General features: G+C 36.2%; 1 protein-coding gene across 3 annotated transcripts in view; it reads right to left on the minus strand.

Moving 5' to 3' along the window:
- The window catches only part of LOC106875338 (FMRFamide receptor), a 561,393-nt gene extending 560,977 nt beyond the window's left edge, over window positions 1–416 (minus strand). Inside the window, exon 1 of one of the 3 annotated variants that reach the window (XM_052966543.2) lies at window positions 38–416. The gene's annotated coding sequence lies outside the window, so the exon portion shown is untranslated. The remainder of the gene's footprint in view (window positions 1–37) is intronic. The other 2 variants (XM_089348822.1, XM_089348821.1) reach the window with 2 other exon arrangements.
- Between the last annotated feature and the right edge of the window lie 5,540 nt (window positions 417–5,956).

Here is a 5,956-nt window from a genome sequence, read left to right on the forward strand (position 1 = left end):
TGGATAAATAATTTGAAAACAGAGTTTGAAAACTTACATGCTGCGCAACATGAAGCTGAACTCTGCACACGTGGTACAACAGTGAAAACAAGTCCGTGGTAGATAAAATATTGAATGAAAACTTTGCTCTCTTTCTTGATTGTAGAGATGCTTTCGCTAGCAGTAACGAATTGAAGACTGACTGTGATTCCTAGCTGCAGCTTGGAAGCAACAGCTTCCGCAGTAGCAGCCAGAGCAGCGGTACATTCAGTGGTGATGCTATTAGCAGCAGAAGTGGCAGTAGTAAAATAAACCAGCTGTTGATTTTACAAATATTTATTTCTACGTGCATCGTGCGGTCTGAGTCCTGATGAAATGAAATACCTGCTATGGAATGTAATTTTTTTAAGTAAATAGTATTTGGTGACACATGCATCCTCCGTGTCAGGTTCAGTTCTATGCATATGTGTTTCTACGTTTTTGTATTTATATTTCCATGCATTTCTCAAAACATGCACACGCATGCATGCGATTTTAATTTTTGCGCACATATTCATGAGATCTGCATTTGTTGCAGATCTCATTTCTTGCATGAGTTTCTTCACACATTTATCATAAAAATATAAGTGCATGAGCTTCAGACAGATTTTTTTGTTTATTTGTGTATTGGATTTTAATTTATTAAAAAGAAGGATGTGGCATCCACTCACCCGATTTTCCATCACCTCCAGGTTATGCCCGTTCTGTTATAAATTCCTCGTCTTATTTACTACCGTTATCGGGGTTGCACACTTATTTGCAAAAGTGTTCGGACTATGTCTCTATTCTGCAGATAACTTTATAACTTTTTCTTTTCGACACTTCATTCACAAAGACCGCAAACAAGCAACGTTATAGATGCTTCCCTTCCTCCCGTGATAAAACCATGAAATCATGTAACAAAAATTAAACAATAAGTCATATGCAATCGGAAAATAATCATCATTTGAAGTGAAAATGTTGCATGTGGCAAGTACAGTTGTATAATTTAGTTGATTTGCGAGAGCATTCTCCTGATATCCAAGCAATAAGATTGTTTACATTCGTTTGCTTTTACCTAGACTAGTTTTGAGTGTAATGCTCCACAGAAATGGGAATGCCTTACGATCGTGCATTTCCTTAAGAATACAGTGCGCAAAATGAATTAAGGTCAACCAATAACATACATTAACTTTATGAACCACCTCTCAAAATTTATTAATAAAATAAATATGTAGATGTAACTAAAATATGTTTTTATATGTTTAATGCATTTTGTTTTCCTCTTGTGAAAGGTAGCAGCATTCATAATATTTTCTATCACTGGTATACTTTTGGAGCGGGGGCGATTGAAGAGACAGCAAATTCAATCAACCGTAGTGCTCTATTGAAAAACTAAGGCTATCTCGATGTGAGTTCAATAAAACTAAGGATTTATATGAGCAGCACTAATGATTGTCACACATATGTGATATTAATATTCCTTTCTGATTTACTCATAAGACTAAAATTCTTGACGGGATGTCGTAGTTGATAAATGGAACCACATTTTAAATATCCCGTTGGGCAAAAGTACACTGCACCTCGACGAGATTTGAACACAAATTATAAAAAGCAGACATCACAAATCATTTTTCCGATAATTTAACGATTCTGCCAGATCGCCAATTTATGAGTGACAACAATATTACTAAGAAATTTGTGGATGTTGATTAACATAACCGAAGGTATGAAGGAGGAAGTAAGACGTTTGTAAGAAATATATCAATAACATTTAAAATATAGTTTATTTTCTCAGCTGCAACCACTTTCATAATGTATTTAGCTGCTTTAGGTATTTGATTACATACAAAACAATCAAATATTTTGTATGGTATAATAAATGGATGGTATAAATGATACTGCCATCAGATTTAGTAATGGCTAATAATGATTAAGAAATCAAATATCATGCAAATAATACCCGCAAGGTTACTATAAACGTAGGATTTCATTATTATTGATGGCCTCCCTTTTGATCACACATTCTCAACAAAACAAACACTGCATTTCAAAAACTGGCTCATTCTGTAATTAGAACTAACAATCTGCTAGACTAGGTGATGCTCTGAATGAATTGCAATTAACCACATCAGGTATCAGGTATGGTGCTACGGTTGCACACACATATATCCGAGAGCACATAGCCCGACCGATTGACATGAAATTTCTCACACACACACTTATTATCCACAAATCTGCTCTGCCTTCTGTCTGCTTTCTCTGCCGTAGTACAATGGCCATACTTCTTTGGAGATAGCTGATACTATTCTATCTTATTCCCATTAATCTGATCTTCTCTCCTATCGCTAATCTTGACGTAGTATCCGAGTCCAGACTCCGCGTAAAAACACTACAGACCACCCATTCCACTACGTTAGACTTGTGGAATTCAGATCCAGTTCTTATTATTGAGATATTGGTGATCTTGCAACTGTTGAAAAGGAATGTTAACATTATTAATGTCGCTGATATTATAAGATTTTCTACTTCCATAGGCACAAACCCTGTCTGCAGATGAAATTAAAAAATCAAAAACAATGCACCAGTTAAGACTTAGTCTTGCAGTGAGGGGTTCATTTTCGAGGTACCCATCGATGTAAGTCCAAGCTAGTCAGCGTTCTAACTTTCTGAAATAATAGTTCAGTTTGATATTTGAGTTGTATTCTAACAAGACATCGAAGTGGATAGGAAATAAGTCTGAGATTCAGAAATAGGCTGAAGTAAAGCTATTCCAGAATCGTCGAGCAGAGATACCTACCGCTTACTGCCTACTCTTCCTGCGTTACCTCTGATTTCAACTAACCAGACTGTTGCGTCTATACTATATCGTTTTGGGGGGAATGTATGCGTTTATCTGAACAAACGATCCATTTACGTTCTAGAACATCTTCAAACCATCCTACTTGTTATGATTACGCACTCATTCGATAAGAGAAACAACGAATCAGAAAGCACCTATTACACAGTTTATTGATGATCTCATTAATGCTAGTTACTTTTGCCTTTAAATTTTCCGCATTTCTAGCGAACACCCTGTATATACATATAAAACGCAGGATCGTAAGTCCTTCCAGAGCTTATAGGCTCATAAGTCCGGTTTCCAGGACTTTTTGGTGTGCATATCCCACCCCCTGGGCGGAACGCAAGCCTGTCGTAGGGTTACTAATTTTTTGGTGGGTGGGAGGCTGCTGGGTGAACTGACGTGGCGTGAAATGAAGTACTTTGCCCAAGACCACAATACATCGTCCGGTACAGGAATCAGAACCACGCTCTTACAATCATATGTCTATGTGTTTGTGTGTGTGTGTGTGTGTGTGTGTGTGTGTGTGTGTGTGTGTGTGTGTGTGTGTGTGTGTGTGTGTGTGCGTGTGTGTGTGTGTGCGCGTGTGTGTCTGCATGATTGTTTATATATATATGTCTGTGTGTATGTCTCTGTTCCGAGTGTATATGTTTGTGCAAAAATTGTTACCAGACAAATGAAACGGGGGGAGGTATAACTTTTTTTTATTAGTTGACATTGGTCCTTTAAGTTGCACATATTGATAAAATAGTTCTTCAACTCTGGTAATTTTCTTCACGCTTTTCTTTATTTCAGACAAAAATATATTCTAAGCAAAGGCAACGAACTATCATGGAGTTGTGTCGTTGGTGTAGGAAAAGTACAAACTGTCAGATATCCACAAAAGGCTGCAGGTTTTTTTTGTTTTCTTTTTACGTAGATGAAACCAATACGCAAGAGCAATGGATGAGAATCCTTATAGAAGATGAAAGAAGGATTAAAGAAAAATACGTAGTAGCAGGGCAAATTGACCTGAATCGTTAACCGCTGGATTGATAAGCCACTGTCCGTTTGTTAACAACACAACCACACGTCTACTATTATTGCATTACATAAGATAGTGATAGCTTTTAGCTACGGAATGTGTGCAAGGAGCCTTCTTCGGAAGCCGTCACCCGATTCGAAGGAGGGAGAATGCACGAATTCTGCTGTGATTTGTACTGAAGTAAATAGACTCTTTCTTATGTAGTGAGAGAAGACGAAAATTAGGTATATCTTTATACTCCCGAAACGAAGGCAAATAACATGATATGCTGTGACATATTTCAGCAAGGTGTAAGAACTTCCAGAGACAGAAAGTTATCATAACTCATTTCGAGGATGACAAAAACATTATTCTCCTTCGTTTTCTGGAACGCAGCTGCACTTTCAGCGGAGAGGTGTACAGTGAGACACATTTCACAAGGTTTAGAAATCATTAGAAGAATAGACCGAGTAAGAATCTGAAGACTAACCACATTCAAGGTGACATCTCCTAATTGAACGACCTAAATCACATAATAAAGAAAGCTATTTTGGCGTTGCTTTTCATATTATCATCTTATATATACACATGAGGGTGTGTTGAAAAGTTCTTGGCTTCAGGTGAAAGGAAATACAGGAGGATCAATTAGTCATGATTCTATTCAACATATTCCCCTCTTAGATGCACACACTTATTTCTACGGTACTTCAGTCTGTCTAATCCCTGTAAAAGAACTTGGAAGTTTGGGCATGCAATCAGGCCTTTGCGATACCATTGAAGCCAGGAACTTTTCAGCGCACCCTCGATATGTGTGCGTGTTTCTGTGTGCGTGTGTGGAGAGAAAGAAAGAAGAGAGAGAGAGAGAGAGAGAGAGAGAGAGAGAGAGAGAGAGAGAGAGAGAGAGAGAGAGAGAGAGATGGTATCCACAAATGCGATTTAAAAGAGGTAAGAAACAAATTCCCCAATTTTGAATCGAACAAGGAATCTATTGCATGCCGGGCGATCATATTATAGAATACAGTTCAACTCTACAGTCTTGGTTATTGAAATGGCACATACAAACGTCGTTTTTACATGATAGCCACCATACTGTAATCATTTCCCTTGAGTATTTCATGCACTTTAACAAATACCCTTTCAGCAACTAACGAAAGACTTGATTGTAATGTATAACAAACTGATTATAATGTATAGCAAACTGTAATCATTCGGTGTCTATGAGCTAAGGCAAACCTGGAACATGAATAGAAAATTAGTATAACGTAATCGAATAAATTTTGTTTCAGTATAAATTTATGTGTGTATGTATGTTTGGTGAGCTGTGTGTATGTGTTAGTGTTTGTGCGTATTTGTAGTCTACGAAATATATTTTTAGCAACTCCCTGGGATATGGAATAATATGGTCTAACGCTGGGAATCAAAGTAGGTAAGACTGAATAATAACAGGGAGAAGAGTATGCAGAAACAAACTTTGGACTGATAGGTATCCAGTAGGAAAAAGGTTAGCAAACCTTCCATGTTCTCAAGAGAATTTGCAAGTTCAATGACCAGTCTTTGACCCTTTCAATACAATAGGTTTTTTGCCAAGTGCTCTCTGTGCTTTTAATCATCGCGTTATCCACTTGGCGCTATACTATGATGTAATATGATATAATATAATATACAATATATATATGTATATATATATATATATATATATATATATATATATATATATATATATATATATATATATATATATATATATATATATATAATATTATATAATACAATATGATTGAGTTACAAGTGATGCTATCTGTGAGATTCTCAGCTTTTTTAGCTGCTATTTTCTGAACTTCGGTATATGGTGAAGCAAATATTTTGCTGATCCCTTAATTATATTTATAAATATATGAACTTCTGAATAAGTTCTCCACCAATAATGATGCTTTCATACCGATGGGCTTGGTAAAAAAATTATTAATTATTAATTGATTTATTAATTAATAAATGGATAATCCTTTACCCTTTTAATTTGTAATAATTATTCACTCCAGATTAGTATACGCAGATTTATCTGCAATATCACTTGTCGCGCACATGGTAATTTCTTGAGGAAGGGACGGTTAGAC

The sequence above is a fragment of the Octopus bimaculoides genome, chromosome 3 (assembly GCF_046866305.1).
Source record: "Octopus bimaculoides isolate indiv1 chromosome 3, ASM4686630v1, whole genome shotgun sequence".
Taxonomy (NCBI): Eukaryota; Metazoa; Mollusca; class Cephalopoda; order Octopoda; family Octopodidae; genus Octopus; species Octopus bimaculoides.